At 36.1% G+C, this 14,496-nt stretch overlaps 2 long non-coding RNA genes across 4 annotated transcripts in view; one reads left to right on the top strand and one right to left on the bottom strand.

Moving 5' to 3' along the window:
• LOC125276774 overlaps window positions 1-14,496 on the bottom strand; it is a 39,662-nt gene that overhangs the window by 3,528 nt on the left and 21,638 nt on the right. Inside the window, exon 2 of the long non-coding RNA XR_007186751.1 lies at window positions 4,535-4,611. This is a non-coding gene — a long non-coding RNA (uncharacterized LOC125276774). The remainder of the gene's footprint in view (window positions 1-4,534; window positions 4,612-14,496) is intronic.
• LOC125276773 overlaps window positions 1-14,496 on the top strand; it is a 65,158-nt gene that overhangs the window by 33,759 nt on the left and 16,903 nt on the right. Inside the window, exons 2-4 of one of the 3 annotated variants that reach the window (XR_007186749.1) lie at window positions 4,550-4,660; window positions 9,082-9,173; window positions 13,067-13,297. This is a non-coding gene — a long non-coding RNA (uncharacterized LOC125276773). Of the gene's footprint in view, window positions 1-4,549; window positions 4,661-9,081; window positions 9,174-9,498; window positions 9,656-13,066; window positions 13,298-14,496 lie in introns of those variants that run through there. The other 2 variants (XR_007186750.1, XR_007186748.1) reach the window with 2 other exon arrangements.

Here is a 14,496-nt window from a genome sequence, read left to right as displayed (position 1 = left end):
TAAATATGATGCATTGGGTGGAAATATAGTACCACTTCAAACTCTTTAGCATTTGTAGAGTTTTCTGTTTTTGTCCACAGTTTTAACTAGCAGCAGCCCTGTACCACATTTAGTATCTTGCTTTCCATGAAGAGATGCAAGAACAACTAAATCTAAGTGAATAATTTGCTGAAACACCTTAAGCCCCTTTCAAACTAAATTACAAAATCAAAGTAGCACTTGCAAATAATTATGCTTGTGTTTTTGAATCAGGGTACGAAGGAAAACAACAATTAACAGTGAAAGTTCCCTCATTCACTAACTTTGTCGACTCGCTCTGATAGGAGAGGAAGTATCTGTTTACTTTGTGATTACGACAATTTTGCTGTCGCGGGGCAGCAAATTCAAACCAGTCGCGAGGCTAGATTACTCCAGACAACATGAAGTTCGTACGGCCGCGCACATCCAGTCCTCCACCATCGGCTGCGATTTCTTCAAAGTAAAATAAACCTTTATACATAATTACAGAGAATTCTGTATATTTTTCTGTCCGTTCCCCTCTAACAAAAAGGGTATATTTTAAGGGCCAAGCATGTCACGCTTAACCACCGGCCTACAAAGTAGATCACACATCGGAGGACCTGACCCGAGTCTCTTGTTTATTCAGAGCAAATTCTAGAGAGAGGGTAAAAGGAGCCTTATTCAGTGCACATACCAAATCGCATGGACTGTCATATTTAGACTGTTCATATATCCCCGCTTCAGAGTTGCCATGTCATGAAAACATTATCAAAGTAAATATTATGACTGTACACATGTTCTTTTATGCAAAGAGAGCTAGTGTGAAGTTGGGTCCAATCTTCGGGCCTTAGGCCTGAGAAGGTGGTGAGACGTCTGTGAACATGAAAGCACTGAGGTTGCTTAAAAGCATAACTGGGTTATCAGCCAGGTCTTGATTGCGTTATTATTCAGTGCTACTGTTTTTCTTATCAGTCAGTCAACATTTCAGGTCAGGAAACAAGCTGGAGAGACGCGTTTGGCTGTGTGCCATGTAGACCTGAAGGCATGCGCCTCAGAAACCCCACACGTGTGCGTATGGTGAGATCTGGACAGTGTCCCCGTGACCAGAGAAGGATGTGAACAATTACCAATTCTCAAAACACTACTTTACCGTAGTTAAATATATTACACGCCTTACACCCACAGCGGCTGCGGCCCTCTCTCGCTGCAACCTGCGATATGTGGACCTTACAGAAATCCAGCCACCTTCAACAGGCACAGTCTACTGCAATTAACCAATCATCATAATCATCATCATCATTACCATCATCATCATCATAATCATAAACTCACTGAACGTGCTTTGTACAAGGTGCTTCACACTAATTTACACCAGCCAATGTTAGTTTTTGTTTTATTTTCACTTCTCTTATTGGGAGAGAATTTTAACATATGAGTTTAGAGCTTATATGTAAATAATCATACACTGTTCTGGTTTTACAGATAGAGTACAGTACGAGATACAATAAGAGATTTAGGGCAGAATGGGAGAGTTGTAACAGGATAAAAAATAAAATTTTATATCTGGCTATATAATTTGACCTATTAATGAATGTTAAATTTCTAGATTCTGATGTTTAATTTGATATATAACATCAACCTTTTATATTTAAATGTTAAAGATATAAAACGGGAAATATCATGGCTAAGCAAACAGAAGGTTCTAACATTACAATGTAAATTTACTGGGCACACAAAGATTGCACAAAATGGCATGGTGTAAACTACATTTGACAGAGCTGTGAGAGTGACTAATATATATACACACACACACGCACGCACACACATTCCCTGTTATGTATTTTTGAGTTGTTAGATTTATGAATTTGTATATTTTTATTATATTTTTTTATATTTTTATTATTTTTATTTTTATCCCTGTAAAGTTTAAAAAAGTAAATTTGATTACGTTTGACAATGTACTTGACAATGTAGATTTCTAAATTAGGTTTATAGTTTAATTTGTAGCAAGCAAATATAGGAATATTATATAGAAATGTGACGCGCAAAAAAAACAGAGCAACAAACATTGAAACATCACCCTATAGACACTCTCTCGCTCTCCCTTATAACGCATAATAATAACTGTTGATAATTAGGCTATGCCATGCATGTTGTATTGAGTTTCATGTAACTCAATCTTGTTCGAAAAAAATTTTCGCAAAATTCTGATGTATTTTATCAACTGCATCTACGTGTTTAGAAAACAGCCCCCCGCACATAAAACCTCTATAAAATATCTAAACATGTTGTACAAGGCACTGAGTCCGCATAAAATAAAGACAGATACAATCCCTCCGGCCATGTGGGTGTCCACCTCTGTAATCCCAACAGACTGATTGATCCACTCCGTATTCAATATGGGGTATAATTGCCCCTCAATGCGAGGAAACGCGCAGCGCATGGTTGCGCTGACTGCAGCACACAGGCCCCAGTGACACTTGGGTGCTGCAGCACAGGAAAAGGCGGAACCAGTTCATTTTGATCCTGGATTTAAGAGATGAAACAATCCTGATTGCCACAAATCAAAACCTGAACTGTAATTAGTGAACGCGGACATGGCTCCATGCATCAGAGATAAATTAAACAAACAATTATTTCTGTCCTGCGTAACCGCTTCTCGGAAGCTCAAGTTAAACCGTCGGTCGCCTGACACACGCACACTTTAACTCTGTGCATTAATAAAGCTAATTTACTGAAGCTGTCAGACGCAATAAGAAACGAAACGCAACAATGTTTATTGCGATTTTTCGGTGGAGAAGGCTTTTCTGAAATTTGGGAATAGAATGCAAATCTAAATCACCTACAACAAAACACTTAAGCGAAATAAGCATGTTTATCACACAAAAAATGGGGTTGAATTTTGTAAGTGCTCTCAAAAAAAAAGAAAAGAAAATTGTTTAATAATATATTAAATAAAAATAATAACTAAAATAATATAAAATAATAATTATAGTCATATACATAATATATTTATTTATGTATTTTTGTTTACGTAGGATATAGAAGTAGCCTAATTTTAGAAACATTTTCCAGCTAAGATCTCGCAGGTTTAAATGTAGGCATTTTGTGGACAGTCTTATATGGTCGCAATCTGTGGTCGTTTCTGATTTATGGACAGCCAACGGGATTGCGGGAGACGCTTACACTCAATCACCAGTTCAAGCTCCTCCGACAACACGCTAAACTGAGGGCATAATGTGTCCACTTGGGCTAAAAGCCGGTGTACAGTTGCATCGCAGTAGCATCTGCCTAATAGATATTGCAGAGACTGAAAACAAATGGGCTTCTCTTAGTGCATGCTGTATCACTTCACAGTTCACGCCGCTCACAGGTAGAGTCTGTCTGTATAAATGCTTTATCTTAAGTTATCTCTAAATGGCCCGCTTTAACCGTTCTGATGAAAACAATCACTGAGAGTAATGTGTTTAGCTTTAGCTTATTTTACAATTTAACATCCGCCTCTACAGACATAAATAAGTCCACGCTGTAGCCTAAACATTACACATATTATTCACGTTTCTTGAAAGATAAGCTAGGCAAAATCGGTGTAGCGAATATAAGAAATCCGCTTTATTTGTGAGATCGGCTAATATCTAAACCTGCTAAACTCACTCATTCAGTCAGACGCTTTCCAGAAAGCCACTTTAATGATTGTTGATCAAATCATATGATTAATGACTCCACAACTGCAGCTTTAGCTGGAACAGTGACTTATTATTTTTCATGACCAAACAGAGACACAGACAGTAAGAAAGTATTTGCTTTTAATATATTATATTATATTATATTACAATACAATACAATACAATATAATAATTATTTAAAATAAATGAAAACAAAACCAGCAAAAATAATTATATCTCAGAGGTTGGAGTGTGGAGGTGTGTGTGTATATGTGTGTGCAATAGCTTGATTTAATTAATCATCCTCAAATCACTAAACCTCTAAATTAGAGTAATTCAGGGGATAATTAGTCATGCATTAAGTCCTTTGCTTAGACCAATATAATCTGGTTTTATTGGTTTACATCTGTGGTACAGAGTTACAAATAATTCTCATTTGAATATTATGCAAACTCCCAGCAGGTGATGCTCAGGAAACATCCTCAGGAAATAATTAAAATGAATGAATACATATAATTTAAAGGATGATATTATCAAAAACACAATTCATGATAATAATTTGCATTGCTGCAGGCAGCAATGGTTTGTAAATAAAGGTGTTTGTGAGCGGGTTTAGAGGGGAAGTGTGTGTGTGTGTGTGTGTGAGAGAGAGAGAGAGAGACTTGCTTCATTTGTGGTCTCCATGGTCATGTACAGCACGGATGAAGGTTACTGTCTCTCTTGTGTCAGTGTGCAGGTTACTGTTTCTGTGGTCACACTGGCCTCTGTCTAGGTTTAAGTGTGTGCGTGTGTGTGTGTGTGCGTGCGTGTGTGTGTGTGTGTGTGTGTGTGAGTGCAGACTTTGGCTCAGTCTTATTCTGATATATTACCATTTGATCCTTCAGTTTCCTGCCATTGATCAAGCCCCACCTATTCAGCTGATGGGCCAGAGGAGAAACCCGATCACCTAACAAGAAAGAAGCAGAGGAGAGAGGAAGGAGAAAATGAGAGAAATGGTACAAGCCTTCACCACAGCCTCTTTTTCCCTTATACCTAAAATACATCCCACTCAGTGCATCTCAGTTTTACTGTATCTACTTTACATTTACACATAATTCATCAGCAGCAGCTTGTCACCATAAACCGCCTGTGTTTCACATTCAGAAATGCTACCAGGCGACTGACAATATTAACCTTATTTAGCACGTATTTATCGTCTTCCTAAACTGTACAAAGTGTCGCAGTGTTCACACACAGCAAACCCGTCTTCTATATGTGTCGCTAAACCACAGACAGGCATTACAGTATCGTATTTACTCTATGATTATTAGCTGACAGATCTGTCATTAAGGCAAATATCAGGAGAGTGGCAATTATAGTCTGTGGATTCCTTTTACACTGACATACATCATCCTCATCTTCTCTTTTACACACACACACACACACACACACACACAAACACTGAGAGACTGAGTGACAGTAGATCAGCTAGCCTGGCCCCGTGGAGGTCATAACCCACACCATCTGGATCTGATCGCGCTGCGCACAGAAAGGTGCTGCGTTTGCAAGGTATAGCCCCTTTAGCAGTGGGAACCTGCTACGCTGTTGCTCTCATATTCGACTGTTGAAGCTGGGCATCTGAATGCATATTCATACTTTGGTACTGCTGAAAGACAAGTGTAATGTTTGGAACTAGTGTATGGAAAACTCAGATGTTGGCAGCTTTTATGTGATGATTTAGCCATCCAATGTAAATGTCCAAAACATTATATTCTCCCATGTGAGGGAGGTAAGAAAACAATGACAGAATTTTTGTGTAAAAGAAAACGTTAACGTGTGTCTGTCAGGAAGCTGTTCAAGTCTATGCTTGGCTGGAGAGAGCTCAAGTCATTCACTCCAGCGGTGTAGCTGTCAATTACTGTCCTTATCGGCTTACAACTGGAGAAGGTGAGTGAGTGACAAACCTCTCTTTGAGGTTTTAGGTTACACAATATGGTAACAACAAACTGTCACTGGGCTTTAGAGGCCTCATCGAGGAACCTGGGGAATTCCTGCCCTGGGTCAATGCACATAGTGTCTGATTCCAGAAGGTTTGGATGAGATTATCTCTTTGTAATGAACTTAAACTTCAAAATCTGTGTTAGCTGACCAATATCTGCAGTGTTGAGATGGATGACTATGAAGTGAGGATTGAGCTAAAGTTTTTTTTTTTTTCTTTTCCTTGTTGACCGGACTTATTGAGTACCACTGCAGTAAATCTGTGGCACTTTAAATGCTGACGGATACGTCTCACACCCGGTGATATATAAAGTTGGGTCTCAGTAGCCCATGTCCTTCTGAGGAGTCTTGTGGTGCCCTTGTCACAACGACACTGACAAATGATCAGGCTCAAATAACGGCACACTGCCTCTGTCAGTTCCACAGAGACATGTAAACAATATTTTGATGAAACTAAACTAAGCATGTAAAGGTTTCTCTCCAGAACCACAGCAGACCAACACTCTATTCTACCTGTCACGGATGTTGCCTAAATTTCACGTTTCTTTCTCTTTGTCTGTAACTTCTGAATTATTTAACCAGAGAGTTAAGTGAACAGAATCGGGCTCATGGGACATAATGCATGCAGATGGAAAAACTGTGCCAATTTGAATCTTGGGTCATATTTTCTTTAATACTTTCTATTTGCCAGAGTTTTATAGCTTTTATAGCATTTTCTTTACTATAATATGATGTTCATGATTTTTGTAGCATAGCACATTATTAAACAAGCAAAGTTTTTTGTACACTCACGGTTAAAAACAACCCAAGTTGGGTTGAAAATGGACAAACCCAACAACTGGGTTGTTTTAACTCAGCCGTTGGGTTAAATGTTTGCCCAACCTGCTGAGTAGTTTTATTTAACTCAACAATTGTTTAAAAATTACTGTATTGCTTGCTTAAAATGAACCCAAAGTATGTTGGAAATTAACATTTATTAATATGTTTAAAAATGAACATTTATTAATAAGTTTAATGAATAATAATTAAACATTTATTAAATTGCTTATTAATAATGTTCACCTTTTGATTATTTTTCCTCTGAAATTATTTGTCTGATTTTTAATTTCCAATGTATTTTAGGTTTATTTTAAGCCAGCCAACATTTGTTGGGTTAAATAAAACTGGCCAGCAAGTTGGGCAAACATTTAACCCAACCGCTGGGTTAAAATAACATTTTCAACCCAACTTGGTTTGTTTTTAACCCAGCGTTTTTTAGAGTGTACAATTACATCCTAATTAAATGTTAAGACTTTAAATGGATAGTCCACAATAAAATGAAAAAGTCTGTCATTTACTCATCCTAATATTGTTCCAAACCTGTTTGACTTTATTTATTATGCGGAACATGTAAAAGATATTTTGAAGAGTGTTGAGCAAACAAACGACATTAGAGCCCATTGACTTCCATTGTATGACGAAAACACTGACATTTTTCAAAATATCGTAATTTATGTTCCACAGCAGAAAGAAAGTTATACAGTTTTAAAACAACAGGAGGGTGAATAAATGACAATAAGTTTGGAGGAACAGCTTAACTGGCAGGATGAAGGGCATACATTATTATTTAGATAACGAAACTTAGATATTAATAATTGATTAATAATGTATTTTTTAACAAAGCAACCTCTTAATTATACAGCTACAATTACAGTTAATATTGCTGCCACATAAAATAATTTCCTATCATGTAAAGACATAAGATATAGATATAATTTTGCTAGGATGTTTTTGGCATTTAAAGGTCAAAATATGAATTCTTGGACAAAAATAAAGCATTTACCATGAGGCATAAAATTAAGCTAACAAAAATCACATAAAGCAGTAAATTAAAAAGGCTAAAGTATATCAACGTCTATGTTTGCTAAATTTATTCAGTAATTCTTGCCAAGCAATGACAATTTATCAAGTTATATGTAAGATATTCAGCTTCTACAAAGTACATTTTTGGTAACACTTTACAAATAAGGTTTTATATAGTTAACATGAACTAAGACTTAATATTTCTACAGCATTTATTTATCTTAGTTAATGTTCTTTTCAACATTTTACTTATACATTATTAAAATCAAATGTTGTATTTGTTAATGCACTGTGAACTAAAATGAGCAAAGTTTAATAAATACAGTAACAAATGTAATGCTCATTGTTAGTTCATGTAGTTAATACATTAATGTTAACAAATGAGACCTTATTGTCTATTGAAAACCTAAGTGTTACCACATTTTTATTACCACATACAAACCATCTCAATTTTATATTTAGTTTAAAACAATAACATTGCAGCAAATGATCTGTCTGCAAAAGTCTATTAATAAACTGTTTCTAATTGGTTAAAAAAATTTCGCTTTTGACCAAAGATCACTCCAAAGCATCAATGGTTGCCATTGTTGGTGAGGAAAAGCTGAGAGCGCATGGAAGACATGGGAAGCAATAAAAGCACCCAAGGGCTCAGATTTCTTCCTCTTTATTCATATCTCCCTCTAAAGCAATTATCCATTTAGTTTGCTAATTTAGCTTTTCCTTTAAGTCTAGCATGAAGCAGGGAGAAATTAAGACCTCAGACGGAGAAAAGACATCTTATCAGAATACATCAGCCTGCCATCGCAATGATAAGTGATGGTTATTACTCCAAGGGTCATTTCACTGTTTATGCTATTTCACAATAATGTTAAGCGGCTCGTATTTTACATGTGACAAAACATCAGTCTGTATCTTTTCAGCAGAATCTTAAAGTAAATAAACGGGGGCCTACCATAGCACTCCCCTACTGAGAGCAGCTAAGGTTGCCTCATCACTCTTTATTATTTCTCTACTTCTCTCCTTGCTTTTATGCGTTTTATTAAGAGCTGTAAAGCTAAGAGTCTTTTGTATAAAATATATACAAACTTCATTTTATTAGACCACAAGCCACAATTTCACTGTTTGACAAGAAAATAAGTTGAAGTGAAAAAAGTCACATCGCTCAGCTTGATCTAGAAGGCATTTAAAATGTCACTACATTTGACCAAAGATATCTTTAACAGCATCGATGCATCAACAAAGGCCGCATAGTTGGGCTAATGTAGGACTAATGCAGCAAGCGGGAGCTTGTTTTTATTACCGCGCAGCCTAGTGTTTGTGCAATTTCTCGATTTTCTAAAGCCCACGTTGACAGGCCCACTCTTTGAGCCAAGCCCCAGCAGATGTCCAAACATCGGTTAATGTAACCAACAGGACCCGTGCACCCAGTGCACAGAAAAGAATCCATGTTGGCCAAAGCAGAATAACTCAACTGGAATAGCCAATGAGTTCACACATCCTGGAAACGGAGTTTAATGTAATGTTGTGGTTTAACAGTTATAAACAAAGCTGACATCTTCATCCCAGCGTAATCTCCTTTATGTGACTTTCTCTGCAGGAAACGTTGGGATGAATCACTTGACCTCTGATCCACAGGCAGTGAGGGAAGTGTGTGTGTGTGTGTATGGGTTTCTGAGCCATTCAACCAAAGTAAGTGTATTGCAGGATGCAGAATGTGAACAAACAGATGTTTTCTCATTTTTCTTGTTCCATGAACAAATATTTATATATTACACACAAACTACCATTCAAAAGTTCTGCTTAACATTTTTTTTTAAATCTGAATCTTTAACTTATCTATAATTTGCTTTAGACTTTATTCTGAGTCTTTGTAGTCTGTGTTATAATACAGCGCAGAAAAACTGTGACAACAAACCTAAGGTCTGAATAATGAGATGAATTATATTTTTGTCTTATCTGATTGCTAAACAGTATTTTATTTCTGTTTTGTGTTCCCATTTTTTCTTTTTTAAAGCAAGAAATCATTAGAGTGACCTTTCTTGGTGTTTGCTTTTGATCCTGTCTGCCTCCTAATGTAGAGTTTGAGGAAATGATCCAATAAAACAGGATCATCTGTCTAAGAGCAAGACAGCTATGAGCAAATCAATATGATACTGTATACTTCAGCGTCGACTCACCACAGAGCAGTTCTTCAGCCTGTGCTGGTCCAATTCTGAGGGATAAATATAAATGTTATACTTTAATTATATAATTACTTTTATATATGCATAATACATCTTACAAAAGACCGTGGGTTGAACATTAAAGCATATTCAAACACTTTCATTGTGTATGAACCTAGTTTTTTTTTTTTTTTAGAACCACTCAAACAAGAATGAAGTTAATATAGAGCTCTAAACACTCAATGCTACATTCCCTACCTTCTTGATATAATGCTGTCATACAATGCCTTTTGCGCCCTTGCTCTGAACAAATAAAATTATTTGTAGTTTAAAAAAAAAAATCAAAACAAGACTGTAAAATATGACAGTTTGGTTTTAAGTTTTATGTAGTCTAGTCCAGCAGATCTAGTCATACTATGGTCAACCTTTTTTTTTTACATTTTGTTTATAAGAAACAGGAAATAATGATATGAAGTCAAGATAAACAATCTGATTTTCAAACTCCCTTTGCAAGTTATCATCATCTTCTTCTTTGATGAAGTCCAAGTCAAACTTAATTATGGCATACTGATTGCTCCTTACAGCAGAAGTTTCCGTTGAGGAGAAAACCTATATATCAAAACCAGAAATTTTCACTCTTCATAAGCAATTTCTGGTAATTGTCTTATTGATGAAAAGACCGTTATGAAATCTGTTTTTGTAAATGTCAGGTTTTCATTTCAGAACAACCCATCGCACAGACTTTCATGTCATGTCAGGTTCTCTATTATTTGTTTTTCCACTGCCTGTTGGGTATCTCGGCACAGTACAATGATGCTTTGGTTTGTTTGGGCCTCCACAGAGGATGAGAAGCTCGTCTGAATCAGTCATTGTTTGTTTAGTCGCTATCTACCCTCCATATTTGGTTTATAACTAAACTTTGCAACGTGAACTCTCTGCATCAAAATGATGGTTCACTTGAGCAAACCAAAAACAGATCTGAAACAAATGTATGCAATGTTAGTTTTCAACCTTGCTCTCTTAAATGGCACAAAAACTTATAATTGTAAAACCCCCTGGTTATGATGTTTACCAAAAATAGCTTTACCTCAAAAATCTGCATATATTATTTGCTACTAGCATTGGAGAATTAAATAAACGCAGAGAGAAGTGTAACTGTAATCTCGGCTGTAGGGACCCGAGGCCGTGCCGTTGTATCCCCAACAAGTCATCAGGATCAAGTTGCTATCCACTGAGGGGATTGAGAGAGGATTGAGTGTTAACCATCATGGCTTCCCTATAAACATGCAGTCACACTGACACAGAGCCTATTGTGTTATGGAGCAGAGAAAGAATGGGCAGTAGGGAAATGTTGGATGGAGAGAAAGATTGCAAGAAAGTGAGAGTGGAAAAGAGCTAAAAAAAGACGATATAAAAGAAGAAAGTGAGAGAGTGACTGAGACAGAAAGGGAAAGGGAGCTCTGTGTGGATGGATGGGCCTGCAGGCCGTAGGGACTGGTGTAACAGCCTCTTGCTCTCAGGTGTCCAGTCGATAACTGATGCATTAGTCTAGAGCTCTTTGCCGGTTTTGGGTTTAAACACACATTTTCTTAATACAACATGACCCCATTTCCCTCTCTCATTAATCATGAAACACAGTTAGACTGGCCCCTTCGGTCTCTGACAAAGGGGGCAAACCTACTGTTGAACCCCTTTCACACTGCTCACATTGACTTGAATGTGCCTATTGACTGATGATAACTGCTGGATATTCTTCTAATACACAGTCTAGGTCAAAGCTAAACTATGCATTCATTTATGTGCTGATTTGTGACCTCAGTATGTAAGTTGTCATATTTGTTTATACTTTATATTTCCTGTTAAGTCCAAACCTGGACATCCATGAAGGGCTATTACGAAGTTTCCAGAGCAACTGAGTACAGCATCTCAACGTACATAAAAAATACTTCTGCCTTATACACAAATTCCTGTGGTTTGTAAAAGTTTCATAAGGTTTTGTCAACAGATGTCCATGACACATGCACGTATCTATAAGACACACGTGAGCGAGGATTTTCTCATTATGTTTCAACTCAGATTTTGTCATCAGCTCATGGATTCTAGTTGTTTGCTGTTTGCCATTGGTGTGTTTCCAGCCACCCACACGAGCTCGTCCGTTCTCTTACCCAGCAGCCCTCAGTCCTTCCTTTGGTAGTCACATGTGTCAGATATTCCACTGTGACTAAACATTTCTGCTTCCATTGGTGTACACAGTTTGAATTCCTCAATTCATCTTATAAACTTGTTTATGAAAGTAAACACTGTGCCTTACGGACACAGGTTATGATCATTATCCATAATTTCAACAAAATGGTACCTGGCAGGTCTTCAGAACAGAGAGTAAAATGTATTCTGCTAATTCATAAAGAAAAACACAGTTATTTTCCAGCAAGTGTAGGCTAGTGGTAGTAAATCCCTATGTTGCCAATGACAAAAGTCTGACGTTTGTTAATTTGTGAATATTTTATCAAAAGAACACGATAATGCCAAAACCATAAAAAGTATTGAAGAAACAGTTTGGACACCTCTGACTTTAATGAATGCTGCTTAAATGATTTTTAATGATTTCAAATAACTTTTGATTAACAGGAAAGGCTTGATCTAAGGCTTTTGTAGACACTTTATTATTAAAAATTGTATTATTATAAATTAATTTATTATATGTATGTGTGTGTGTATATATATATATATATATATATATATATATATATAAAAAATTAAAAATTATATATATATATATATATATCATTAAAAATATATATATATATATATATATATATATCATTAAAAATTATATATATATATCTCATTAAATTAATATATATATATATATAATTTTTTTAATAAAATATTTTATGTATTGTTATTTTATATATATATATATATATATATATATATAATACATAACATTTTATTTAAAATGTCATTATTATATATATTATATTTATATTATATAAATATATATATATTATATATATTTATTTAATTACGCGCACACATGCACGCACACACACACGCACGCACGCACGCACACATACGTATACTTCCATATGTGTAGCTTCATAGCTTAATGACTTTATTAACATTTTCCACATTTCTAGTAATAGCAAAGAATAAGTCTACATTTTTATAAATTTTTTTTTTTGGTAATTAATCAAAATTATATGTATGTTTATTATGTATTGCACTTGCATTTGTAATATACTTTATTTATTAATATTTAAATGTATTTATATTAGTATTTAAATATATATTTAAAAATAAATATTCATAATATTTTTATACATTTTTCAGTACATTCAGTACAATACCTATTTGTAGTGTGCTGTTGAAATAGTCATGTAAACACATCCGTCTAATGAGCTGTCATTATTCCCACAGTATGGACTGATGAGAGACTGTGACCAGTACATCCATCTTGTGTTCTCAATAAGACTAGAGAGCTGAACCTGGGTGAGGTCAAAACCGCCGTACTCTCTATGGGTTAAAGCTGCCTGTGTGAGTGACTAGCGGCAGCTCTATAAAGGCTTGTGAGATTGTGCAGGAAATAGAGGAAACTAGAGTCTGAGGGAGACTGGGAGACAGAGGCCACAGCAGAGCAAGGAGGAACAGGTCAGATTGGGTTTACTGGCCTGTCAGTCTGTCAGTGATACCCCCACTGCATCAGTCCGTCAGCACTGCGTATAACACACACGCATGGGACACACATACACAACTTTAAAGGTGCCCTAGATTCAAAAATTTAATTTACCTCGGCATAGTTGAATAACAAGAGTTCAGTACATGGAAAAGACATACAGTGAGTCTCAAACACCATTGTTTCCTCCTTCTTCTATAAATGTCATTTGTTTAAAAGACCTCTGAAGAACAGGCGAATCTCAACATAACACCGACTGTTACGTAACAGTCGGGGTGTACGCCCCCAATATTTGCATATGCCAGCCCATGATTGAGTCATTACACAAGGGCAGCCAATATTAACATCTGGATGAAAGGCATTAGACAAGGGCAGAATGTCTGGATGTACACAGCTAGGTAAGCAAGCAAGGACAATAGCAAAAAATGGCAGATGGAGCAATAACAACTGACATGATTCATGATAACATGATATTTTTAGTGATATTTGTAAATTGTCTTTCTAAATGTTTCGTTAGCATGTTGCTAATGTACTGTTAAATGAGGTTAAAGTTACCATCGTTTCTTACTGTATTCACGGAGACAAGAGCCGTCGCTACTTTCATTTTTAAACACTTGCAGTCTGTATAATGCATAAACACAACTTCATTCTTTATAAATCTCTCCAACAGTGTAGCATTAGCCGTTAGCCAGGGAGCATAGCCCCAAACTCATTCAGAATCAATGTAAACATCAAAATAAACACTGTACTTACGCGATTAGACATGCTGCATGACGAACACTTTGTAACGATCCATTTTGAGGGTTATATTAGCTGTTTGAACTTTTTTTATGTTTTTAAGGCAAGCGCGAGCTCATGGGGCGTGGAGCACGGGATTTAAAGGGCCACACACCCTGAATCGGCTCATTTCTAATTATGCCCCAAAATAGGCAGTTAAAAAAATGAATTAAAAAAAATCTATGGGGTATTTTGAGCTGAAACTTCACAGACACATTCAGGGGACACCTTAGACTTATATTACATCTTTTAAAAAAAAAGTTCTAGGGCACCTTTAAAAATACCCTTTCATTATAAATTTGTGGAGTGCTGCAAAATTAGCTAGCCTAAATGTTTATAATCCAGAGCTTGCTGATTAACACCCATTCTAAGTAGATGCTAATATTGTGGATTTTAA

This window comes from Megalobrama amblycephala, linkage group LG10 (genome assembly GCF_018812025.1).
Source record: "Megalobrama amblycephala isolate DHTTF-2021 linkage group LG10, ASM1881202v1, whole genome shotgun sequence".
Lineage (NCBI taxonomy): Eukaryota > Metazoa > Chordata > Actinopteri > Cypriniformes > Xenocyprididae > Megalobrama > Megalobrama amblycephala.
Note: the sequence above shows the minus strand (reverse complement) of the source record. Positions and strands in the feature narration are given on the sequence as shown.